General features: G+C 38.7%; 1 long non-coding RNA gene across 1 annotated transcript; it reads left to right on the top strand.

The window, feature by feature from the left end:
• The first annotated feature begins 1,897 nt into the window (after positions 1-1,897).
• LOC308438784 lies at positions 1,898-19,635 on the top strand. The gene is made up of 3 exons (XR_013975602.1): positions 1,898-2,057; positions 13,989-14,096; positions 18,489-19,635. It is a non-coding gene; the product is annotated as an uncharacterized lncRNA (long non-coding RNA).
• The last annotated feature ends 8,308 nt before the right edge of the window (positions 19,636-27,943 follow it).

Genomic DNA, 27,943 nt, shown 5'->3' with positions numbered 1-27,943 from the left:
GGGCCACAAATCAAATGTCTAAATTGGATCTTCTTTTAAGACACTAAAATTAAACTCAAGGACAGATTTTTAAAAAAATCAGACACTACTGACAAGATTAAAGAAATGGTCGACTGGGGTTCGTCTCTCCGACTGTCAGGCATTTGGAAAGAGAGGTTAGAAGACCTGGTATAGTTAGATTAGAAAAAAATGAGTATCTGCTCTGCTATCTAAAGTCAGTTCTGCGTGGTGCTGGGAAGACTGCCATAGTCTTATTTTGAGAAGCTCCTGAAATATATGAATCTTGTTTTGTTTTTAAATTGAATATTTTTATTTACATTTCAAATGTTATCCCTTTTCCAGGTTTCCTCTTGAGAAACCTCCATTCCCTCCCCCTCCCTCTGCTTCTATGAGACTCCCTGCCCTGACATTCTCCTACACTGGGGCATCAAGTCTTGGCAGGACCAAGGGCTTCTCCTCCCATTGATACCCAACAAGTCCATCCTCTGCTACATGTGCATCTGGAGCCATGGGTCAATCCATGTGTACTCTTTTGATAGTAGTTTAGTCCCTGGGAGCTTTGCGGGGATGGGGGGTCTGGTTGTTGATATTGTTGTTCTTATGGGGTTGCAAACCCCTTCAGCTCCTTCCATCCTTTCTCTAACTTTTCCACTGGGGACCCTGTTCTCAATTCAATGGTTGGCTGTGAGCATCTGACTCCATATTTGTCAAATTTGAAGTTTAAACAAGATTTGTCAATCTTGTTTAACTGACCAGTTCAACTTGGGAAAAAAGCATTGGTTTTACCCCACCCTCTTAGAATTGCAGATTTCTTTCTTGACCATAATAAAGATCTGGTGAGATCTTCAATATAATATATTTTAAATGTCCTCAACTAACCAACCTTTGGGAGCAAAATTGAAACAGGCTTTAGTAGCCTCATGTTTCCTTCACTCACCCCACTGTGGAATCATTATTCAGCATCTGACATAGATTAGATGGATCAGATAGTGTTGGTTCTAAGGTTGTGACAGTCACTAAACCTGGAAACTATTCTTAAGGAACACAACTTCCAGAGAAAGACATTGACAGTTAAGCAAACAATAGGTACTGCTTCTGGTCAAATCTACAGGAGAAATGTTTTTATTAACAACAGAGTAAAGAACAGTAAGTGTGGTGGAAAGGGAGGACCTTTTTTTTGTGGTGACATTTTAACCTGAGACCTGAAAAGATGTAGGATCCAGGTATTGAAGAGCCAGAATTAAGGGCTTTCAATCCCAATGTAGGGAGAAAAATAAAAAAGAAAATGTCAGAATCCCATATGTTTAAGCAAAATGAACAGCGAGACTATACAATGGCATGAGAAAGGTGAGTGAGGACCAGGATGCATAGACTATTGTAGCATTTAATTTTAAATGCCAAGGGAAGACACCCAGGCGTTTTTATCAGAGAAGAGACAGGACTTAAACTATCGTAGGAAGCCAATAAGATGTCTTAATGGAAGAAATGGCAGAACCCAATTTTAATGATCACTCTTTCATTCAGAGACTGAATCTAGGGCTGCACAACTGAAGTACAGAGATGAGCAAGGTGATACCTGTAGTCTTCTGCCTAACGTCTAAGATTTCTCTAGTGTTTTAGACAAATGGATAGAAGCGCAGGGATCCACACTTTATTTTAGAAGCATGGTTCACGTGTGATACAGTGTGACTGATATAAGAACTTAGAAAACAGCCAGACGATGCCTTGGGCACTGTGTTGACCATATGGCTGCAAAGCATAGGATGGACAGATTGGTAGAAGTTCTAATTTGGGTGCTTTGAAATTGAGATGAGTCTAAAAATACTCATGTGAAGATGCTAAGTAAGCAGTTGGAGAGACGAGGCTCACACTTGGAGGAGCAACTATGGTAGAGATATAAAACAAGGTAACGCTAGTGGTAGGGTATTTAAAGCTGTGGGGATAGATGAGATCAAGAAAGAAAATACAGAAGCAAGAACAGCTAGGGGAAAAGCTCTGACATTTAGCACTACTTGGAAGAAGGAACCCAGAGGAATTAATGTCAGAGAGACAGAGAGGTATGTATCAAGAAGGGACAAAGCTTTGGCTAAGAATGGGCATAAATAAGAACAAAATAAAATACACATCTAATGTAGTGGAAATTGGAGTCGTTGCTGAAATTTAAGAGCAAGATTGCCTAATTGATGACCATAGAAATACCACGAACCCACTTGGGTTGATTTATCCAAGTAGTTAAATAAAAATCTTGGAACTTTGAATAGTTTGTTGCAGACTCTGTTAGTACTCTGACTAGGTGCTTGTACCCCAGGGTTACAAGTGAACTTTCACTTTTAACAGAATGTGCCTAGACTCTTGGGTCAGTGGGCTATCCTGTTCAGTGAGAAGCAGGAAGTGCTTGTGGTTAGCTGAGGAAGCCTCAGCTAGAGAAAGAACACCACCATCAACAGCATCAGCAGCAGCAACAAGTTGAGAGGGAATAGAAGAGCCCCAGTTTACTGTTCTGGGCCACACCACTAACTATACTGTCTCCAGAATTTTACACAGACCAAGTTTATTGCAGATGTCCTTGGTATTATCTTTGTCTTGATCTGGCTTTATTGGATAAAGGCACCCAGAAAAAGCAAGGCTAGAAAAGACAAGAGAGTAATATGTATCAAAAAAACAAACAAACAAACAAACAAACAAAAAAACCCTGAGGGTTTGGCTAAGAATGGATGTGAAATGGGGACACTATAAAATTTGCATTTAAATTAGTGGAATTTAAAATCGTTTCTTATTTTTAAAATTTTACTGATTTTCTTTGTTTTTGCAACATACTGTGGCGTTTGGGATGTGGAAATTCTATTGAAGTGGATTTATAATAGACATTTAGGGACTGATTTAGTCAAAAATGTTAATTGGTCCATCACTTGGCCTTGCCTTAACTTTGGGTTGGTCTCTTGACACGGTACATAAGCATCTTTATCACTAAGGAGGTATGTCTACATGACCTATATCTTCACCTTTCAAATCTGAAAGTCTTTGTTCTAGACCTTCATTCATCTTTTATTTCATGACTAGTAATACCATTTTCCCAAATGAAAGCAATTTTTCATAAAGGTGAGGCTTAACCCTGGCACAGACGTGGCCATCTTAAAAGAATCACATTGGTCCCTTTAAGTGATGATGAAGTAATGACTTATTCTGACTACCTTGTGTAAGGAAAACCAAGTGGCTGTCCAGTCCACACCTTGTTAGGACTGTTTATTTATGCACATGTCATATTCACTGCTCCAATTCCACCTACACTCAAGCCTAAAGCCAATGTCAGTCTCCTGAACAGGCACTTGGAATCACAATTCCACCTATACTCAAGCCTAAAGCCAATGTCAGTCTCCTGAACAGGCACTTGGAATCATCCAACCCATTTACCTGTTTTTCCAAATGTGGCCTTTGAGGGAGCCTCTCTGCTCTGTGCTTAACTGTCTTTCATTGGCATGTTGGGACAGATGGCTGAGCCCAGTCTGTTGGCCCTGCTACAGCCAGAGATTTTGCCCTAAAACTCCAGTCACAGGTCTGAGTGAGTTGGGAGTTTGCAGTTGCCTGTGTTGAATCACTGAGCACTGGTCATGCCAGAACAAAGGCGATGGGTAAGAGAAACATGGGAAGAGGAGTTGGGCAAGAAGTATAAATAAAGCAGCATGCCAGGGTACCATGATCAACGGATGTGGGTGAAGAGAGGAAGCAAGAGTTGATGGTGACTTTGAGGTTTTTCTGAACTGTGGGTAGACCCTGGGGAAGAATTAAGATAAAGAGGTTTTTACTCTTATGACTTTAATTTTAAGTTAACCACTGTCATGAATTACGATCAGTGGGGATCTTGGAAATTTATGTTCTGCGTTCATATGTGATAAAAATTTGGTCACACTGGGCAATATGGGTGTTTTGAAGTCCATGAAAACCTAAACTTTTGTGGTGGTGATTTTTATTGCCCTTGTGGGTTTCTGGAGGGTGGACAGCATGCACACAGAACAGGGTTTTTTTACTTTAAGATCTACCAATTTTAGGAATTTTTTTTATAAGACAGGAAGATTACATGAAAGAGTGAATCATCTGGCTTTTCCAAAATTCTCTTTCAGCATTTTAGGCCCGACTAATTAGACAGGTACTTGAAAATTCTAAACAGGAATGTGCATACCTGGTAACACGTGTAAAAAACCACTCAGTGTATCTTGGAAATATTCTTAATGTTCAGCATATGTGTGTGGCATTTATGTGTGAGTTACACTTGAGCAAGTCCCAGAGTGAGTTGGAGTTGATAAATGCTTCAACCAACACACCATGGCATTTATAACTTGGAGTGCGGCTCCTCTAAATCTCCAGTTGATTATCTTCCACAAAACATCATTTCCACGCTTCTGTTCACATGGTCCCAGATGCTGCAAGATTTTTACCTGGAATTTTCTTTCTAGTCTGTGTGTTCACAGTATCTGGCTTGTCTATTATACTGGGCATGTGTCACATCTTGCTTCTTTGATGCAAGTAATTTGTATGCAAGTCCTCTCTCCTGGAAGATGTAATAGCTTGTCTTGCTGGTGAGTCCCTGAAAGCCTATCTCTGGATGACTCATAAATTCCCACTGGCTATTTATCTTAGTCTGTTCAGGTTGCTGTAACAAAACTACCAAACAACTGATGAACTGGGTGTCTTATAAGCAACAGAACTGTATCTTATATTCCTAGAGCTTATCAGTTCAAGATCAGAAAATCAGCAGGTTTGGAAGCTGGTGAGTGTGTCTTTCCTTGTTCATTGTGGCTGGTCATGGGGTGATTTGGTCAATGTAACTCTCTTAAGCTCCTTTTATAAGGGTAATGACTGGCTGAGTCACCTCTATCCCTACCTCTACATACTATCACACTGGGGATTAGATCTCCACATAAAAATTTGGGTACACAAACATTCAGTACACTGATTTTAAAATTTTGTTCTGTAGTGTCTGACTTCCACTCTCTGCTGGCACTCTTGGTTTCTGTTGCTGCTGTGACATATCATCCCAATCACGTTAGGAAACCAGTTTGCTGCAAAAAAAGCTATTAAACTCTTACCTTTCACACCTAATTTACAGTCTGAGGTTAATACAGCATTTCCTTGACCTACAGAATCCAGGAGTTTTGAAACCTCAAGCTTAATTTTAGTGATATACCTCTTCCAACAAGGCAATACCTCCTACTTGTTCTTAAACAGTTTTACTATTTAGGGACCAACTATGTGAATATATGCATGTATGAGGAAATTTCCATTCAAACTATCAATACAGTAATTGTTACTTGTCTATTTCCCTTAACATTCTCAAATTTCAACCTTAGATTTTATTCTTATAGTATGTGTTAAAATTTTGTTCTATATGAAATCTGTATAAAATGCTATATTCATATTTTTCTTATCCATTAATTTGTGAATAGATACAAATTGCTTTACATTTCAGCTATTATGAATAATGGCATGTGAACATGAGGATGTGTTTATATTCTCTCTATGATGACCTTTCTTTGTATCAATGACAGTTCCTGAGAGTTTAGACATAGTCTGTTTATCTTTGATTTTGATGCTGGTAATGGTGGTACATACCCATTATCACAGAACATGGGAGGTAGAGGCAGGAGAGAGAGGTTATTCCAGCCACAGCCACATAGAGAGCTGAAGGCAAGTATGAACTACACAGTAAAAACACCTTCTACTCCCCGCAAAAATCCCAAACAACTAAAGACCTTCAAAGAATGATGTCTTGGTAACTGTCTCATTACTGTGACAAGAGACACCATGATGAAAGCACCTTGTAGAAGAAAGCTTGTCTCAGAGGGTTAGTCTAGTATCATCATGGTGAGAAGGAAGTGTGATATCATACAAGCAGGCATGGTGCTGGAGCAGTAACTGAGAGTTTTGTATACTAATCCACAAACTATAGATAGATAGATAGATAGATAGATAGATAGATAGATAGATAGATAGATAGATAGATAGATAGATAGGTAGGTAGGTAGGTAGGTAGATAGATAGATAGGCAGGCAGGCAGACAGACAGACAGACAGACAGACAGACAGACAGACTAGGTCTGCTATGGGCTTTTGAAACCTTAAAGCCCATGTCTGTTGACACATCTTCTCCAACTAGGCTACACCCCTAATTTTTCTCAAACAGTTCTACTAACCTGAGACCAAGCATTTCAACTGTGAGTCTTTGAGTCTATGGGGACCTTTTTCATTCAAACTACCTTGATAGTTTTTGTGCAAATGAATACTTAAAGGTAATTTGCACAAATGGAAAATCTCAGGCAAGTGAACAATTCAGGAATCCATGCAGAAGAGAGCAGCAACTGATCTTACAGGAAAACATGAAGTGGAGTTTAGCTTTCAATGCCATCTTCTTCTAGAGGAAGGAGCTGAGCTTTCTTTCTTTCTTTCTTTCTTTCTTTCTTTCTTTCTTTTCTTCTTTCTTTCGTTTTTTTGTTATAGTTAAATCCTTTTTTAAAATTGAACAATTTTACTTTAAAAAACAAAGATAAATGTACAGATTTTAAGCATTTATGCATAAAAGTATGCAAATACATTTTTGTCAGTACTTGATTTTTTTAAAGGTTTGATAGTATGCATGAAAATCTTACTAGTTACAATGAGCATAAAGTACATGTAAAACAAGATGTAACCTGGAAATAGTCAAAGTTTTTTTGGTGTGTAAAGATTAAGCATAATGATTTTTCATTCTCTTTCTTTTTTTTTTTTTTTTTTGGCCTTTGTTTTTTCTTGAACTTCATATAGTCTGTGAGTTGTTTCTGGGATGTTCAGAGCTTTCTGGGGTTAGTATCCAATTATCAGTGACTGCATATTATGTCTGTTCTTTTGTGACTGAGTTCTCTTACTCAGGATGATATTTTCTAGATGCATCCATTTTCTTAAGAATTTCATAAAGTCATTGTTTGAAACAGCTGAGTAGTACTCCATTGTGTAAATATACCACAGTTTTTGTATCCATTCATCTACTGAAGGACATGTGGATTCTATCCAGCTTCTGGCTATTAAATAGGGCTGCTATGAACATTGTGGTGCATGTGTCTTTGTTGTATGTTGGAGCTTCTCTGGAGTATATGCCCAGAAGTGGAATAACTGGGTCTTCGGGTAGCACTATGTTCAATTTTCTGAGGAATCACCAGACTGATTTCCAGAGTGGTTATACCAGTTTACAACCCCACCAACAGTGTGTGAAGTGGAGAAGTGTTCCTCTTTCTCTGCATCCTTGCCAGCATCTGCTGTCATCTGAATTTTTGATCTTTGCCAATCTGGTAGGTGTGAGGTAGAATCTTAGGGTTGTTTAGATTTTCATTTCCCTGATGGCTAATGATGTCAAGCCTTTCCTTAGATGCTTCTCAGTCATTCAATATTCCTCAACTGAGAAATTTTTGTTTACCTCTGTACCCCATTTTTGATAGGGTTGTTTGATTCTCTGGTGTCTAACTTCTTGAGTTCTTTGTATACCTTGTATGTTAGGCCTCTGTCAGATGTGGGGTTGGTAAAAGACCTTTTCCCAATCTGTTGGCTACCATTTTGTTTTCTTGACAGTGTCCTTAGCCTTATATAAACTTTGCAATCTCATTAAGTCCCATTTGTCGATATTTGACCTTAGAGCACAAACCATTGGTGTTCTGTTCAGGAAATTTTCTCCTGTGCCTATGTGTTTTCCCTACTTTTTCTTCTAATAATTTCAGTGTACCTGGTTTAATGTGGAGATCTTTGATCCATTTGCACTTGAGCTTTGTACAAGGATATAATAAAAAATCTATTTTCATTATTCTGCATGCTGAGTGCCAGTTAGACCAACACCATTTGTTGAATAGGCTGTCCTTTTTTCATTGAATGTTTACAGCTTCTTTGTCAAAAATCAAGTGACCATATACATGAGGGCTCATTTCTGGATCTTCTATTCTATTCCATTGATCCATGTGCCTATCTCTGTACCAGTACCATGCAGTTTTTAGCACAACTGCTTTGTAATATAGCTTGAGGTCAGGGATAGTAATTCCTGCAGATGTTTTCTTGTTGTTGAGTATGGATTTCACTACTCTAGGTCTTTTGTTATTCCAGATGAAATTGCACATTGGAGCTGAGGTTTATTATTCCTATACCATTAGTCACACCTTTAAATGTAGAAGTACACTCCTTCTCACTTCTGGCTTTCTGTAAGCTCAGATTCTCCAACAACCTTCAACATCAGTTTCTAACAAAAGGATATTGGAACCAGTGTGTTCTAAAGCTAAGAAAGAGGTCCACAAAGAGAATAAAAAGATTTGTGTGATTTGGGTAGAGGACTGCCTACTGTAAGTTCCCAGTAAGGGTTACTATTCCTGGCTCTTAGTTGCAAATCATTGCTCTTCCAGTTGCCTTTCCAGAAAGCCCACTGATTCAGAGATATCTGAATGTGTCAGTCTTAGTAACATTCTCCAGCAGGACAGCATTTCTGAGAGGGTTCTGTCTGTAAGCCACCTGAGGATATTAGACTTATATTCTTAGTCCTGAACATCCAATTTCTACTATAATGTAATGCAAACATCAGTGTATGTGACTTCAGAAGAGTGTCATTGTTTCTGGACATAATGTTAACTACATTCGGTGGCATACAAAGAAAGACCAAGACAAAAGCAGAGTTTAGAAAATCTGCCACCTTGAAGTGTAGACATGCTTACCAGACTGAGGTCAGTTGCATTAGTTGTAATTTTTGCTTTGAAACCAGGCATTGAGGAAAACAATTTCCTTGGGGAGTTTTAGGCAACTCTGTTTCCTATAGTCATGATCTTTATACATGAAATTGGGCCACACCTGAGACTCATCTTTATTTCTACGACCATGAAGCCCGAGACGTGATTTTCTAAACTGCCCCCTGAATGTCCATTATTATGACTGCAATCTTCTCTGATACCATTAAAATTAGTTTTGAAGGTTGATCACAAAGTTATAGGAATGATTTTTCTTTTGAAAACTATAGAAGAAAAACATTTTCGGCAATATGGCAGACAAGGGACATTATTAATGTCACTTAACAAACATAAATATAACTCCCATCACACCAGCACACATTTATACCCATCTATAGGTCCTCGGGATTTCCTCTTTTTAGCAATGTTGTATGGAGAGAAATATGTTGTTAAAACCCACAAGTCCATCTTCCCCACAGGGAAAGTAATTTTTAATTTGGCAGTCATAAAACTATCAAGTAGAACCATAACTGCCATGAGGCAAAGAAAGTAAATGGTACTTCACTGAAGTTATATTAGTGCATTGATACATCACAAGGTTAAGAGCAACCATTTTCAGTAAAAAGTAAATTTCTTTTATGGTAAATGATTAGCGCTACTATTGATTACTACTAATCTGGCTGAATTTTTTCCCAGCATTCATCTTCTTTCCAGCGTCAATTTCTCTTTGTCACATGATGCTCAATTAACCCAAGTGAGTTTTGATGCTTGATGGTTAGATGATTGTTTGACACCTTTGGTGTTTATAGTCTGGGCTTTAGAGACAGAGCTGCCTGAAGTGATAATGTTCAAGTCTGATCCAGAGTCAACCAAGAGGCCTCTCTGTGTCTTGATCTCTGTGAAGTATCTTCTCAAATATGACCTTAATAACAGAATATATTATCATTTCAGCACAGCATTCATTCTCTGAGTGCAGTGACAGGCTGTGGCCTCTCACTCAAGTGTCACAGAGCTGGCATTTGTGCTACGGGAAGACACTGGTCACCTGGTAAAAGAGCAGCCCTGGAACAAGCAGGTGTTGGGAGGTTGGAGATTTTCACAAGTTTATCTTATAGCGAGCAAGAGAGTGCGGGAAAGTTATGGGGAGAGATGGCAGACCGAGCAAGAGCATTGAGATATGGGGAGAGATGGCAGACCGAGCAAGAGCATTGAGATATGGGGAGAGACGGCAGACTGAGCAAGAGCATTGTGTTTGACTTTGTTACAGAGGGTAACTACCAGGAGCTTCAAGGCCATTGCCTTGAAAACAAGGCAGCTCAGTGCCTGGTCTGAAACAGGGTTTTATGTTAGAGTATGGGTTATTTTCAAGTTTGCCACATGGGTTTTTTTCCCTACCATCTTACTTGGATTCTAGCAGGGTTACTAAGAAAATATTTATTATAAAGATCCAAATTTAAGCCAAGCATCACAGTTCAATGGTTATGCCTATTATAAGAGTGGTGAATTTAATTTTGGCTCAAAGTAGAGCCTTCTCTCTCTACCTAAGTTCGCTTCTTTATGGCAGCTACATTTCAAGTGGAGAAAAGACTAGAATCTGTGGGATCTACCTCTCTATGTCCCGCATGCTTACTCCTCTCTCGTTTTGCTAATTTTAGCTTTGAACACCAAAATGATACCCCAGGAGGGAAATGAGACAGGGGAAACATTACAGTTCTTACATAACAGGCGCTGTTCAAGATCTATCAGAACTTTTTAGGTATAGTTCAGGCCCAGAGCTGACTTTTCCCTCAAAACACCTTCATGAATCCTTTGAAACTTTGTGTTTCCCTTTTGAAAAACATTTCCGGGAGGGCAAAGGTTTCTCTAGTGGGGGCAGTAAGCTTACGTGACAAGCAGTGAGAACATTCTAGCTTCCCTTTTTACAAAGCTGCTTTACTTTGAAGGTAACTACAATGAATATTTTGTGAAGAAGGAACTTTAATACAAAGATTCTAGACTAACCTTTCAGAAATAACTCTCAGGCAAACAGTGCATCAACCCACCAGGACAGCTAGTGCCCCTGAGGCCACTTCTGAAGTGTCAGAATTAAGAACCTAGTGTTACCTCTGAACTTGGCAACAGTCTTGAGCACACAGGGAGCTAGGCTGTGGAAATCACAACCCTGGTTTAGGAATCAAACAAAGCCAAGCCTGCTTCTTTATTCTCTGCCCACAACTCCTAAAACAGGGAACTGGAAAATGAGAGAAAACTCCTTCCAGTAACTCTTCTCATCAGGAGAAACAGCAAGAAACAGGTACTGCCTCACATCTGCCTTCCAAACCAAGTGAGGGGCATCTAAGCATCAGAACTGTCACTCAGAAATGTCTCTGTCAGGACATGTGGTGAGTTGAGTTTCCCAAATCTAGAAAATGAGTAAGGAGACCTGTAGGAATGAGCTCACTGGAAATCTAATTGTGATTGCAGGGAATCCCATCTTAGGAAAGAAGGCACCAGAAAACACAGAGCAGACAGGGAAGAAAGTCAGGTTTTGAGGATTTTACTGAATTAATAATTAATTTGTGTCCTGAGACTGTCCCACTGCTAAACTTGAAATGTCATGAGACCGTGATGATTTCCAGATTTGAGATTTCATTATGTGTGCTGAAAATCATGTTATATGATTCTCTATCACACAATTTTAAAGTTTTCTTTTCTTTTTAAACATTTTTTTATTGTTTAGTCTTTCCCTTCCTACAAACTTTAGGTTTGAGAAAAGCAGGGGGTTCTTTCAGAACCTTTCCGTGCCACGCCCCTCTCGGTTCTGCAGTAATTCCTAAAGTTGACAAGAATGCATGAACGGCTTCTGTCACTCTAATTTGAGAAAAAAGGAAACAAAACATGATAATTTTGGCTTGAAAGCAGTTAAAATTAAGCATGTGTTTTTATATGTAACTGGGATATAAAGGTGGTCTAACTCTTGATTCTAATGCAAATAGATTAAACAAGAAAAATAATGCAGTCATCGTCTCCAATGCACAGACAGTGGTTAGCAAGATTCAACAGTAGAGTCTTGATGGAAACTCTCCAAACACAGTGTCTTCACAAAATATAAAATCATTAATAATACATTAAAGTACACATATAAATCTGAATATTAAAAATAGTTGAAGTAAAAGCCACCTTAAACAAATAGAACAAGATCTTGTTCTCATGGGCCAAAAGACTGTAAAACACATGTCATCCTCAAGTTCCTCATGACCCAGGACAGTTTCCTTGAAACTCTTTCTTTTCTGTTGAAATTTACAGTCAGGCTCTAAAACACCATGGAACTGTAACAGACTTCAGAATAGCAAAACTATTTGTAAAAAGAAACTTGGAAGCCTACTCAAAATGACCCATATAGGTTCCAGGGTCTTTTCTATTGGTTCAAAGAGTTAATGACCTTTTGGGGAGACTAGTCTCTCAAGGTTAACCAGTTTTTCAGTGTCCTTGACAGGACATTGTCATCAATGTTCTTTAAAGGTGGATTTAGAAATTTTGAAGAATAGAGTCGTTCAAGAGACTCGTATAGTCAGCAAGAGTACTGTCTAAATTTATATTAAAGAGAAGCAGCTGGGTATTAATAGATCATGAGGAAAAGAGGTAAGATAGTGATTCCCAGGGCAAGGCAGGGATGAGAGGAGGGAAGAGGAAGGTGAAGGGCCGACACCGAGATCCAGTGAGGTGGGACTAGCCACTCTTAGTGTTCAACAGCATAGTAGAGTTGTAGATTAGTGGCTCACTGTATATCTCATAAAAATTCTAAATATCAGGTGCTGATAGGCCATAAATACATATGCGACAGCTATTTAAGGGGATGAAAATATTAGGCACACTGATGGGATCCAAAGTGTATCATACACACGAATCAAATTACCACACTGTATCAAACAGACACACACACACACACACACACACACACAGTTATTATTTGTCATTAAAAGTGAATGTAACTCTTTTAGTATTTGAACACTTTTTATTGATTCTTTGTGGATTTCTCGTTATGCATTCCAACCCTGTGCACCTCCCCGTCCCTCCATACCTGCCGTCCACCTCTGCAAACAAACAATTAAAAAACATCTCACTGTGGAAGCTGTTGTGTGGCATTCAGTATACCCCTTTGTCCACAAGTTTTAATTGCAAATGTCCATTGCAATGAGTCACGGGCCTGTTTTGAGGCCCCCGGCTTCTGCTCTACTATCAGTATTGGCTCCTCACTGGGACTTTTCTCCAACATGCTGTTTTTGCCCGTGTCATGGAGATCCTGTCCACTTGGAGCTACAGGACCAGAATCTTCATGTGCTCCAGCAGTTCACAGATGAAATAAATGTTGGGATGGACCAACTCAGAGACCTTGATCTCGGGTTGGGTGGAAGCTGACTTGGTTAGACTTCTAACACTCCTGTACCCTCACAGCAAGACCAGATAGATCTTTGACTTTTCCCAGCAAGAGTCAGGGGCGAGCTTTTTCATACTCACACTCTCTATGCTGGTTCACCCACGGCCATGCCACCAGGGCCAGCTCTACTGTGCTGCTCAGGTAAGGTGTGGAACAGATATCCCTAGTGCTGTAGCCAGCACGGGGTTGGGCTAACTCTCCTACCTGCTTAAGGCAGAGAGGGGCTGAGGGGACATCTGTTCTGTGACCATGCCACTGCCGGGTTGAGGAGGGACAGGGTCAACTCTCCTGAATTCCTCAGCTGGTGAGGGGTGGGGATGGCTCTGTGCAGTCCTCAGACTTTAACATGGCTCCAGGCTGTAGCCCAGTTTAGGGATGTCCACATAGTCTTTGGTGGTAACATGGACCATGAACATAGCTACTGCAGGGCTACAGACTCCTAAGTGGCCCTCTGCAGCATCATGGGCTGGCTACTTACATCGGGCTGTTCATCACCACCCTCGAGATTATAATTTCTCCTCTCTTTATGGTGCATAAAACTTTCCACCACATATTTGCTAATTATAGTGGTGCCTGCCCACCTGCTATGCAGTGATTGTTTTACTAAGAGTAAAATTATTCTAAAAGTCTGTAAAGGATACAAGAAAAATAATAAATTGATGATGAGTGAAAAAAATGTTAATTTTCAAATTTCCTTCAACAACCATCACATTAGCTGTATTTGTTTGATCCAAATTCTCCTGGAGCTTTTCATGGAAGTTTTAGAATAATGCAAAGAAGTAATTTTTAATGGACAATATAAGGTGGAATTTAATTGGTGTGGTAGTAAAGTTTTTTTTTTTTTTTTAGAGAAATGATATTATTTATCTTGTGAATCTGAAAGGTGGAACCCCGAGTCTGGTAGCTGCTTCTGAAGAGAGTCACACACTGTTATAACTTGGAAGGACACAGCCAAAGGTATGTCCTCACTAACAAAAGCCTGTTTTTAGTTATATGTGTTACTGTTAAAGGAATGTTCACAACCGAGTGAAACCAAATATAAAAATTCTAGTGGTATTTCTTTTCCATGGAAAACATAAGAATTTGAAACATGCCCAATAAAATAGTTTAACAGATACATATCTGCATGTACTATATTTTTCAGTTAAAATAATGTACATTTTATGGGCTACAGTGCAATGTTTTGTGTTATATGTAGTAAATTTATCAATTCAGAATATTTTAACTTTAACTCATCTCAAACGTCATTTCTTTGTGATGAGGATATTCAAAAATCTCGTCTCTCTACTTTGGATAATGTGTTATTTTAAACTTAATTGTTCTTCAGTGAAACAGAACTTATTCTTCCTATTTGGCTATAACTTTGTATCTATTAACCAATCTCTGCATAGTTAAAATTGATGTTTATTAAACTCTTGACTCCAAATAGCAATATTAAATTCTAAATTATGCCTTTTCTTACATAATTGATTTAAATGAAATAGCATGTAGCTCTGTGTGATGAAAAATATCTAAGCCTGTTTTATGTATTATGAGTATATATCAACTGTAAACATATGATCTGTTGAAGATTGCATTTAAATGGAATTTTGAAACAGTACATTTTCAACCTAAATCCAATCATTACAGAACAATAAACGGCAGACACATTGATAAGTATCTGAGGGCTGGAAGATTTTTTGTAGACATATCTTTGCTATTCAATATGGTAGCCATTACCTACGTGTGGCTAGTAAGATTCATATTAACTCAATTAAAATAAATGAAGAATATAGTTCTCAAGTTGCACCTGTCACATTTAAGTTTCTCAATAGAATATGGCTGAGAAGTTTGTATCGGCACAAAAATTCCACCAGTAAGCACACTGATCTGTATTATTACCTAATAAAATAGTAAGAAAGAGGCTTTGTTTAATTCAGTTCTTATTCTGGTGTTTTCCTTGAATATACTAAGAGTTAGAGCATAGGGCGCTTTCTCTGAGCAGAGCCTTGTCCTTGCTGGGCTAAGTCATCCTAAAGATGCTTTTTACCTGTTTCTCAACTCTAATAGTATAGCAGCAACAGTGGCAGCAGTGTCCTTAGATCCTCTACATAACACAAAGTGCCTTCGAGTAAATAATCTCATATGAATCTCAAACATTTTAGAAAGCTGTCAGAGGTTAAAATGCTGTAAGTTTAGAAGTCTAACCTTCAGGAACACGAAGAGACCTTTGTGTATTCCAATCTCAATAGTATTAACCCAGTACTCACTGACCATTTTACGTTTAGTGTTCATTTAGTAGTGGGTAGTGCTTATTAATACCTCTGTGAATTTAGAGATCTCTGACTAAGAACTAGTTACCAATGCTGTCATTTGACAGATGAAGAAACCGAGGTGTGGGATTAGTAGGTACATTGCTCAAAGAGATTCGGGAAGTCCTAATGTCTTTATGTTGGCCTCTGAACACATTTTTTTTTTCTGCCCTGATTTGGATCTCAAAATGCAAATGTTAAAACAGCCCCACTGGGTAACTAGGCGATTCTATCCTATCTTCAAGAGAATAATTTAAAATCACCATGTATGTGAAAGGGCCTAACAGTATGCATGCTTTATAGAGAAGCCATCTTGATGGGAGAACTTGAAGTTACCAACCTCAGAAACAAAAGGCTTGTCGAGCCTCTACAGAGTTAGCCCACAAATGCTTGCAGCTGAAAACAATTACAAGGCTCTGCTACAATGGGGCGAACTCTGACTATAAGCTGTCAGCCAAAGATCTATAAACTCTCAGTTATGTCTCAACATGGCATTGATGTGGAATAAAACTGCAGAGCTCCAACAGCTGCCCATGTGGTCATGCGTGGCCACCTCCAGGTGTTTGCATCATTTTGGCCCACAAGTTGGAGACTGGGTAATTGATATGACTGTAACCTTGTGGCAAATGTGAGAGTAAGCTTTTGAGTTTCAGAGCTCAGGCACAAATAATGCTACACAGATGGAGGACCCACTTACGATTTGAAGTATTGTCATGTTTGTGTTGACGGCAAAAGAAAGTTTCTGCAAGCCCGCAGAACATGTTGCTGCACATCAATCAGATGTAGTTGCTGGGTTTCAGTAAAATCTTGGCTGTGAAATGGAGGTGAATACTGTTTTTCAGGGTTTTCTTGTCAACATCTGCAAGGCAGACATTAGGCTTCTGCAGCACATTGTGTGCATGTGCACATGTGCCTGTGTGTGTGAGTGCGTGCGTGTATGTGTGTGCGTGTGTGTGTATCAGTATAAAAATTTCATAAACATATTACAATGAACTGTAGGGGATGGATTGATTTTTTTTAGTTGCAAATGTGATAAACCTTAATCAGTTTAATAAAAGAAACAGAAATGAAAATCTATTGGCTCCTATACTGGAGTTCTGAGAAGTCAAGTTCACTATAAGGGTGGCTAGAGAATAGGGTTACATTGATTTTGTTTATAATCTTCCTCCTTCCTCTTCCTCCCTTCTCCTCTTCTTCCTCTTCTTATTTTCAAGATCTGCATTCTACTCCTGGATTCAGCCTCAGGAAGTATCTCTTCACAGAGCCACAATACATTCTTAAGGACCTCATTTTAAACGGTCTTTAGCTTCTATAATCTCTGAAGAGAATTATATTTCCTTTAAAGAGTCTCACACTGGTCAGCCTTTGGCCACATGTTCATCTGTGACTAAAAATTATAGTCACTATGACTATCCAAGCTTTGCTATGCAACCATTAATGAACAGGAAAGATGGTCACTATCCCATCCCAATCACACAGTCTGAGAGTTAGGGATAGGTGACAGGTTGCTCCAAAAATGACGACCATGCATTAAATGTGTGTGTTCACACACACATAAGTGCACACTCATGTATGTGGTAATGTAGCTAAGTTCCATTTGTGACATTAGTCAGACCCACTCTAAATAGGATTAATAACTGCTATAAGCCTTCTTTTTTGTTAGTTTGGAAGGTTTACACTCAACCTCAGATCCTGCTATAAGGTACAGGCAATAGATATGGGGTTGCTGTTGAGGAGTATAAGATAGATAGGAACTTCAAAACCTTAACGAACGTGTGTGTTAGCAAACTTTAAAGCAAACTATTAGACTTGTGCCCTAATGATAACTGTGATATAATGATTATCTTTGTTATTAATCCTTTGATTAACAGATTTAAATATTTTTTAATTCTAAATGAACATACAAGCAAACCTATTTTTCTTGATTATAATTTTCATGTTCTTAGAATAATTTGCTTTATTTTGCTACAATATTCTAGATGTTTGTCAACATAATCAAACCAATAATGACTATGCAAAATATTTGTTTCATTTTATTTGATCTTAATGGACTTTCATCTATTGAACTTCTGAAATAGAAATTAAATATTTTAATTTTTGGTAGGGTATAATTTATCTTAATAAAATTTAACTATAGGTCACTGATCTGGATAGGTTATTTTTGACTCTGCATTATAAAAAATTAATTTTCAGCATTCTTACTAAATCTTTAAATGCTCATGGTAATAATACTTGGATTATGAAATTTGACGTGACTGCAGGGGCCACTGTAACTCTGTTCTGTATCAGAGGTCTCCAGGTGATGATTATAAAATTTCAACACTCATCTTCCCTTCCTTCCTTCTGTTCTTCCTTCCTTCCTGCCTGCCTTCCTTCCTTTCTCCCTCCCACCTTCCCTCTCTCCCTCTCTTTATTCCTTCCTTCTTTTCTTTCTTTCTTTTTGATTTTGAGACGGCAGTCTAATTCTGTAATCCAGACTGGGACCTGCAACTCAGGACAAACCTTCACCCAGGTTACTTGAAAATAATATTCAAAATAATCTATGGAATCCTATGTAACTACAAGCAGATATGCTATTGATAAGTCCTACCCTTACTGACTAGTGTTCATGGTGCTGTAAAATACTCTGCCCACTACCAGAGTAGAAAAGTAACCATCAAGACCTCCCTGCTACAATTCCTATGTCTACAGCAGTGAGCTGACAGCATGATATGCTGGTGCAACAGTGGCACAAATGTTAAAGAATTAACCAACCACTTTCTGATAGGATTTAAGGCCTACTTCATGAAATGGAACTTATATCTGATCCTGCTAAAGTGGCCCTGAGACTGATATTAGATAGGTCATGGGCCTAAGGGAAAATCAAATTTTATTATTTGCTAAAGGAATATAGCAATACCATGACTCCTCATGACATACTGCTATACCCATTGGTCAGAGGCACTTCCTTCAGTAAATAAAACTGACACAGAACCCTGTGCAGTGTACAGAGAGGGAGTGAGTTTGGGGCATTCGGTCCTAAATGAAATATCTTCATCAAAGTCTTCTCTCATGACAGGGATCTGCATGGAAGAAGAGGCAAAAAACGTTATGTGATAGAAGATGCCAAGAAAACAGTTTCTTCCACACACACCAGAGAAGATGCCCTAGAAGAAGCTTCTCAGATTAGGGCTGAGTGAGTGACTGATACTTTGCTGATGTCAGAACCAGTGTTTCTAGTCTTACATCACTGAGTGAGGAACTAAGAAGTTACTGGAACACCTAGGAAGGGTTTGACACCCCATTAGATGGTTGGGGCACTCAACAGTTTTGTGTTATAACCTGAGTGACTACCATATTCTCAGCCTTTGTGGTGTGAGATGGCCACTTGTGACTCCTCTGCTGAGGCACACAGCCTGAAGGACAGAGCACCCGTCAAGTTCTCAGCCTCTTGAGTGAGATTCAGCTGTTGTTACCTTTTCAAAATAAGGTGATTTAATACCTTATTGTAATATATTCATCTTATTGGTTTGGCTCCTCTAGAGAACCCTGACTGATACCAAGTCTGCTCTTGTTCTCAGTGAACTGCAGCTGCCTCATAGTTGTCTATGCATTATCACAGAGAACCACCATGACCAGGTTTATACTGTGCTGTTTGTTTAATATTTGGATTATATTTGTATTATCTCTTTTATCTTGAAAGTTTAGACACTTCACCAACTCATAAAATGACATAGTTGATTCTCAAATTCAGTATTTTTGAATATTGTCCATCTAGACTAGAAAGATTAAATACAATATTTTCTTAGGTTTTCTTTTTTTAACAACTTAATTTTAAAAACACAAAAATAAATGTACAAATTTTAAGAATTTGTGCATAAAAGTATACAAATACATTTTTGTCAGTGCTTGGAATTTTTTTAAAAGGTTTGATAGTGTGAATTAAGATCTTACTAGTTACAATGAGCATAAAGTACATGTAAAAGTGGACGTACTCTAGAATTAGTTTTCTTGGTGTGTAAGGATTAAGAATAATGGTTTGTTCTTTTATTTTCTTTTCTTGAACTTAATATAGTCTGTGAATTGTTTCTGGGGTGTTCAGAGATTTTTGGGATTAATATCCAAATATCAGTGACAGCATATTATGTCTGTTCTTTTGTGACTGGGTTATCTCACTCAGGATATTCTCTAGATGCATCAATTTTCTTAGGAATTTCATAAAGTCATTGTTTCTGATAGCTGAGTAGTATTCCATTGTGTAAATGTACCACAATTTTTTGTATCCATTCATCTACTGAAGGACATGTGGGTTCTTTCCAGTTTCTGGCTATTAAAATTGAGCTGTTATGAACATTGTGGTGCATGTGTCTTTGTTGTATGTTGGAGCTTCTCTGGGGTATATGCCCAGAAGTGGAATAACTGGGTCTTCAGGTAGTATTATGTCCAATTTTCTGAGAAATCGCCAGACTGATTTGCAGAGTGGTTGTACCAGTTTACCATCCCACCAACAGTGGAGAAGTGTTCCTCTTTCTCAACATCCTCGCCAGCAGCTACTGTCATCTAAATTTTTGATCTTGGCCAATCTGACTGATGTGAGGTGGAATCTCAGGGTTGTTTTGATTTGCATTTCCCTGATGGCTAATGATGTCAAGAACTTCCTTAGATGCTTCTCAGCCATTCAATATTCCTCAATTGAGAAACTTTGGTTCAGCTGAGTACCCTATTTTTAATAAGGTTGTTTGGATCTCTGGTGTCTAGCTTCTTGAGTTCTTTGTATACCTTGGATATTAGGCCTCTATCTGATGTGGGGTTGGTAAAGATCTTTTCCTACTCTGTTGGTGGCCATTTTGTGTTTTTGACAGTGTCCTTAGCCTTACAGAAATTTTACAATCTCATTAAGTCCCATTTGTCAATATTTGACCTTAAAGCATGAACCATTGGTGTTCTGTTCACAAAATTTTCTTTTGTGCCTATGTGTTCTAAGGTTTTCCCTATGTTCTCCTCTAATAGTTTCAGTGTACCTGGTTTAATGTGGAGATCTTTGATCCACTTGCACTTAAGCTTTGTACAAGAAGATAAGAAAGGGTCTATTTTCATTCTTCTGCATGCTGAGTGCCAGTTAGACCAACACCATTTGTTGAAGAGGCTGTCCTTTTTTTATTGAATATTTACAGCTCCTTTGTCAAAAATCAAGTGACCATATATGTGAGGGCTCATTTCTGGGTCTTCTATTCTATTTCATTGATCCACGTGCCTAACTCAGTACCATTACCATGAAGTATTTAGCACAATTGCCTTGTAATATAGCTTGAGGTCAGGGATAGTGATTCCCGCAGATGTTTTCTTGTTGTTGAGGATAGATTTCACTATTCTAGGCCTTTTGTTATTTCAGATGAAATTGCACATTGCTCTTTCCAACTATATGAAAAACTGGGTTGGTATTTGATGGGCATTGCATTGAATATGTAGATTGCTTTTGGTAGGATGGCCAGTTTTACAATGTTGATCATTCCAATTCATGAGCATGGGAGCTCTTTCCATTTTCTGAGATCCTTCTGGATTTCTCTCTTTAGAGGTTTGAAGTTCTTGTCATACAGTTCCTTCACTTGCTTAGTTAGAGTCACAACAAGGTATTTCATACTTTTTGTGAATATTGTGAAGAGTATCTTTTCCCTAATTTCTTTCTCCACATGTTTGTTCTTTGAGTAGAGGAAGGCTACTGATTTGTTTGAGTAAATTTCATATCCAGCCACTTTGTTTAACTTGTTTCTCAGGTGTAGAAGTTCTCTGGTGGAATTTTTGGGGTCACTTAAGTACAGTACTATGTCATCTGCAAATAGTGATGTTTTCATTTCTTCCTTTCCAATTTGTATCCCTTTGGTTTCTTTTTGCTGTCTAATTGCTCCAGCCAGGACTTCCAGTACTATGTTGAATAGGTAGGGGAGAGTGGGCAGCATTGTTGGGTCCCTGAATTTAGTGGGAGTGCTTCATGTTTCCCACTATTAAGTTTGATGTTGGCTATTGGTTTGCTGTATATTGCTTTTATTATGTTTATGTGTGGACCTTGGATTCCTGTTCTTTCCAAGACTTTTAACATGAAGGGGTGTTGAATTTTGTCAAATGTTTTCTCAGCATCTAGTGAGATGACCATGTGATTTTGTTTTTTGAGTTTGTTTATATGGTGGATTACATTGATTGATTTCTGAATATTAAACTATCCCTGCATCCCAGGGATGAAACCTACTTGATCATGGTGAATGATAGTTTTGATGTGGTCTTGGATTCAGTTTGCAAGAATTTTGTTGAGTATTTTTGCATCAATGTTCATAAGTGAGATTGGTCTGAAGTTCTCTTTCCTTGTTGGGTCTTTGTGTGGTGTAGAAATGAGGGCTATTCTAGCCTCAAAAAAAGAATTAGGTAGTGTTCCATCTGATTCTATTTTGTGGAATCGTTTGGAGAGTATTGGTGTTAGGTCATCAATAAATGTCTAATAAAATTGTGCACTGAACCCATCAGGACCTCAGCCTTTTTTTGCTTGGGAGGCTTTTGATGACTGCTTCTATTTGTTTAGGTGTTATGTGATTATTTAGATGGTTTACCTGGTCCTGGTTTTACTTTAGTATCTGGTATTTGTGTAGGAATTCATCCATTTCCTCCAGATTTTCCAGCTTTGTTGAGTATAGGCTTTTATAGAAGGATCTGATGATTTCTTTAATTTCCTCAGTTTCAGTTATTATGTCTCCACTTTCATTTCTGATTTTGTTAATTTGGATACTCTCTCTTTGCCCTCTAGTTAGTCTGGCTAAGGGTTTATCAATCTTGTAAATTTTCTCAAAGTATCAGCTCTTGGTTTTATTGATTCTTTGAATGCTTCTTTTGGTTTCTATTTGGTCTATTTCTGCTCTGAGTTTGATTATTCCTTGCCCTCTACTCCTCTTGGGTGTATCTGCTTCCTTTTGTTCTAAAGCTTTCAGATGTGCTGTCAAGTTGCTAGTGTATGCTCTCTCCAGTTTCTTTTTAGAAGCACTTAGAGCTATGAGTTTTCCTCTCAGTACTGCTTTCATTGCATCCCATAGGATTCTGTATGTTGTGTTTTCTTTTTTATTAAATTCTAGAAAATCCTTAATTTCTTTCTTTATTTCTTTTTTGACCCTGCTATTGTTTAATAGAGCATTGTTTAGTTTCCATGTGTATATGAGCTTTTTGTTGTCTTTGTTATTATTAAAGACCAGCCTAAGACCATGGTGATCTGATTGGATGCATGGGAGTATTTCAATCTTTTTATATCCATTGAGAATTGTTTTGGACTGATTAAATGGTCAATTTGGAGAAGGTGCCATGAGGTGATGAGAAGAAGGTGTATACTTTTGTTTTAGGACGAATAGTTCTGTAGATATTTATGAATTCCAATTGGTTCATAAACTCTGCTAGTTTTACAGTGTCCTTCTTCATTTTCTGTTTCCATGATCTGTCCATTAGTGAGAGTGGGGTGTTGAGTTCTCCCACTATTATTGTGTGGGGTGCAGTGTATTTTTTGAGCTTTAGTAGGGGTTCTTTTATGAATGTGGGTGCTCTTGTATTTGAAGCATATATGTTAAGGATTTAGACTTCCTCCTGACAAATTTCCCCTGTAATTTGTAAAAAGTGTTCTTTCTTTTGATAACTTTTGGTTGCAAATCTACCTTATTCGATATTAGAGTGGCCACTCCAGCTTGCTTATTGGGGCTCTTTGCTTGGAAGTTTTTTTCCCAACCTTTTACTCTGAGATAGTGCCTGTCTTTGTCTCTGAGATGAGTTTCCTGTATGCATCAAAATGCTGTGTTTTGTTTATGTATCCAGTCTGATAGCCTATATTTTTTTATTGGGGAGTTGAGTCCATTTTTGTTAACAGATATTAAGGAATAGTGGTTGCTGTTTCCTGCTATTTTTGCTTTTGGAGGTAGAATTGTGCCTCCGTGTCTTTCTTCTTTTGGTTTTCTTGCTTAGGTATTTTCTTGTTTTTACTAGGATGTAGTTCCCCTTCTTGTATTGGGTTTTCCACCCATAATTCATTGTAGTGCTGGGTTTGTGGTCAGATATTGTGTAAATTTTGTTCTGTCTTGTAATATTTTGGTTTCTCCATCTACGGCAATTGACAGTTTTGCTGGGTATTTCATCTTGGACTGACACTTGTGCTCTCTTAGGTTCTTTTGGTCTTTGTATCTTCTCTGACTGTTTTGTCTACGTTTTCCATGTTGTCTTCGGCCCCCGAGATTCTCTCTGCCATCTCTTGATTCTGTTGGAGATGCTTTCATCTGTGACTTCTGATTTCTTTTTTAGGTTTTCTACTTCTAGGGTTGTCTCTTTTAGTGTTTTCTTTATCGTTTCCCTTTCTGCTTTTAGTTTTATTCTATTCCTTAATCTCTTTGGTTCTGTTTTCCTCTTGCTCTCTGAGTTCTTTAAGTGTTTTTCTTGTTTCCTCTTTAAAAGCTTCTATTTCTTTATGCTTTTTCTCCCATTCTTGTTTAGGGATCTCTATCATCATCTTGCGGTATCATTTCAGGTCTGAGTCTTTTTTTTTCTGGATTGCTTGGCATTCCACTGTTTGCTGTGATAGGAGAGTTGGGTTCTGCTGTTGCCAGCTTGTCTTCGTTTCCCTGGGGTACGTTTTTTCACTTTCCTCTTGCCATTTTGTTGTTTGTGATTATATGTGGTCTTGTTGTCAGTGATTGGTTCTCGTCTCTCCCTTATATCTGGCCTGTCTCCCTAGATCTCCGCTGTTCCTGGTGGTAGATGGCCTGAGTGCCTGTTCTGCATGCATGAACCACTGCCTGGAAAGAAACACAGTAAAGCAGGGTTCTTGCTCCCCTGAACCAATCAGGGGGTGCACTTTCTGCACGCTCGTCACAGACCTCTCTGTTCCCCGGATACTCGGAACACCATCTTACCAGGCCTGTGTCCCTGGATCTCCACTGTTCCTGGTGGCAGATGGCCTGAGTGCCTGTCACTCCTTTTGTTCTTAACCTTCAGGCTTTAATTGCCTTTTTCATTTCAGAGTCAACTGAAAGCACCTTACTTATAGCCAGCACCAAGCTCTTATACAGCTATAGGAGGCAGCCTAAATACCTAGCTATAAGAAATGAGAAAACTAAAGTTTTGAATTATTAATTATGCAATAATCATTAATAACATTAATAAAATAGCAATAATATTAATTAACACTAGCACATAATGTTGATTTAATAATAATCAAGATTATTAAATTATTCATTCCATGAGGAATTAATTAGATCTGTGTGTCATAGTACAGAGTTACCTCAGAAATTTAACAGAGCAAATGACAACCAGGAAAAGAGGCAAAATCTAGCCCTCCTTCTCCATCAAACCAGAGTCCATCCCTGCACAAGTGCCAGCTATGCACCATGAGCCGTTTTAGGATAACCAAGTATAAAAACAATGGGAAATGAAAGCAAGTCTGGGTAGATGGTTGTTAGGGAAGAGTTTGTTGCACAAGCACAAATCCTTAAGTTCAGTGCCCAGAAGCCATGTAAAAAGTCAGGTATGGCCAAGCATGACTATAATCTCAGAGCTGGGAAGGCAGTGAAGGGAGGAAATCTTGGGTTTACTGGCTCTCTAGTATAGCTAATCAGTAAGCTACAGGTCAGAGACTCAATGCTAAAAATGAGGTAAAAGAGACTAAAGAAGCCATCCAACTTAACCTATGGTCATCACAAACACAAATATGTACATGTGTAACCCCCCCACGCACGCATACATGCATGCACACATGCACAAAAAAGTGAAAGAATAACTATCTTTCTTCAAAAAGTTGCACTTAAGATTTCTGACAATAAACAATGGTAAAATTAATTATATAAGTCAGGGGAAAGCTATAGGGGAAAACTGTAGTGTTAATTGAACAAGTCAGGTTTGTCTGTAAAATCTCAGAAGGAGCAACACCAGCCAAAATGCAGAAGAATTGAGGACTTCAGCGGAAAGCTCTGCCATGACAGATTCGGACTTGCAGTTGTTGGGTTGTGAAGTTCTTACCAGTCTGTTCTCTGTCACATGCCTTCTTTCACAGTGAATAAAGTCCATATACACTGCCATAATTGGGATTTTAATGGAATCTTCTCTCTGGGCCTTAGTGAGGAAGGATTAAACGTATAAATCATTTTTTAAAAATTAACATACACCTTTAAATAGGCTGAGTAGAAAAAATACTGTTACTTCAAAAATAACTGTGCCTAATATGTCTGGTGTTTGAGCAAAAACAATAATAGGATGCTGGTGCTGGGAAGTTTTAGGTATTTAGAGGAAGCTGGGTGACTGTTTTTCCTGAACCATTAAGTGTAAATCAAAAATCTCACAAGCTTGCAGCCATACCTTAACCAAATGTTAGCTCTAAAGCTAACCGGAAACTGAATGTCAGGACAGATCCTACTGCAAGTGAAGGAAGTGCTGTCAGAAAGGACCAGCTTTTCTCCTAATGTGCCTGTGCTAAGTGGAGAAATAACTCACTCGTCTGAGCTTCTGTTTCCATATTCTTAATGGAAATGCACTCCTAATTCTTAGAGTAGGGAAAGAGATCTCTAAGTATGTTCCTACATCACTTTGCCAGATTAGATGCTCCAGGACTGCACAGAGCATCCATGCCAATGTCCTGAGATGTGGCACAGGTCTCTCTGCCTCTAGTAACTACTCATTCACGTCCTCTACTAGTCTGAAGACTTTTAACTTAATGACTCAGCTTTGTTCAATGCTAATAATCATCACAGACCACAAGAAGAGTCGTCACTGAGATAATCCTCACACAGAAGATGCTAACTCCTTTCACCAGGAAGTGATCTTTGGGTAGATCATGAATCTCTCAGTGAGCTCTGCCCCTTCGAGAACAGTTGTGTCTCTTTAGAAATCTTCCTGGTGACAGAAAAAGGATAGTTCCACTCTTCTCAGTGAGAGCCTCAACCCAGGTTTCTTACTTCCGAGAAACTAACCCTTTCTACCTGTTTTAGCATTTGGGGCATCATTGTGACCTAGTCTTCTGACACAGCAACTCACAGGAGGAATGGTTTGTTTGGGCTCATGGTTTAATAAGGCATTGGTTTATCATGGTGGAGAAGAAATGGTAGAGAAGCTTAGGGTGTGATGTGGCTGCAGAAGCTACTGTTCACTTCATGGTAGATCATGAAGCAAACAAGACAAAAACAAGGGTGGGCTAGGTACAGTTTTCAGAGGCCCATCTTTAGAAACCTGAAGCTCCTAAGTGTACCCAACTTCCCACAAGTCCCATGACCTTTCAAATTAGCACCAGTCAGGAAGCATGTATAATGTGAGCCTATAGGAGGCATTTCTATTCCATAGTACTGTCTAACTTAGGCTTTAACTCCAAGCATCCAGAGACCAGGATGGACAGCATCTGATGAGCATGGCCTCCTGGTTAGGAACTAAGTGAAGCATCTAGAGGCTCACAGCATGGATTTCTATAACCTCTATGTGGTTCTTCACATCTCAAAAGCAGGAAGTAAGAGCAGTTGCTATGCTAGTTTCATTGTACTGTGTGATAAGACACTCTGGTAAAACAAACAAACAAACAAAACCCAAACAAACAAATAAACAACAACAACAAAAAAAAAACAACTGAGAAAAGTAAAGGGTTTATTTGGCTTATACTTCCAGATCACAGTCCAGATCACTGAGGGCAGTCAGGAATGGACCTCAATCAGGATCTTGAAGCAGAAATCATGGGGAATGCTGCCTGCTGGATTCTGTATAGATATCTTTGTTAACCAGTTCAGGACCACCTGAACAGGGAATGGTGTCACCTACAGTGGACTGGGCCTTCCTAAATCAATGAATAATCAAGGCAGTTTTTCATAAAGATGTTCACATGCCAATTTTCTCTGAGAAATTCCTCAGCTGAGTCTCCCTTTTCAGACTCCATGTGTTAAGTTGTGACAAGGCTAACTTGGCCAGCTACTAATAGTCCTTGAGACTGTTAGCTACTAACAGTCCTTGAGGCCAGCCATGTCTTAATGGAGAAAGAAGGTGATCAAAGAAAAATGTGTGCACTGAAGAGAAGCTGTAAAAGATAACGTTCAAGTGAATTCTGTCGTCTGTTGGTTAAGAGACCGAAGCACTGGGGCTGGGGAGATGGCTCAGTGATTAAGGGCACTGACTGCTCTTTCAGAGGTCCTGAGTTCAATTCCCAGCAACCACATGTGGCTCACAACCATTTGTAATGGATATGATGCCCTCTTCTGGTGTGTCTGAAGACACCGACAGTGTACTTACATACATGAAATAAATAAATGTTTTTTTTTTTTTTTTTTTTTTTTTTTTAAGAGACCTAAGCACCAACTCATTTACTCTCCTGGCACTGTGACAATTGTTTATCCTCTTTCTTACGTGAGGCATGCTACAAATGGTCGGGATGTACTATGTATACCTATGGGTCAGGCATAATGTATGTTGGCATTAAGGCTTCATAGCACCAAGAGTGATGTGGATTCTAGCCCCGTGAGAAAATTAAAACATCAGTCCTGTCACCTGCCC

Source organism: Micromys minutus (genome assembly GCF_963924665.1).
Source record: "Micromys minutus genome assembly, chromosome: 28".
NCBI classification, from domain to species: Eukaryota; Metazoa; Chordata; class Mammalia; order Rodentia; family Muridae; genus Micromys; species Micromys minutus.
This window is presented reverse-complemented; position numbering and strand designations above follow the sequence as displayed.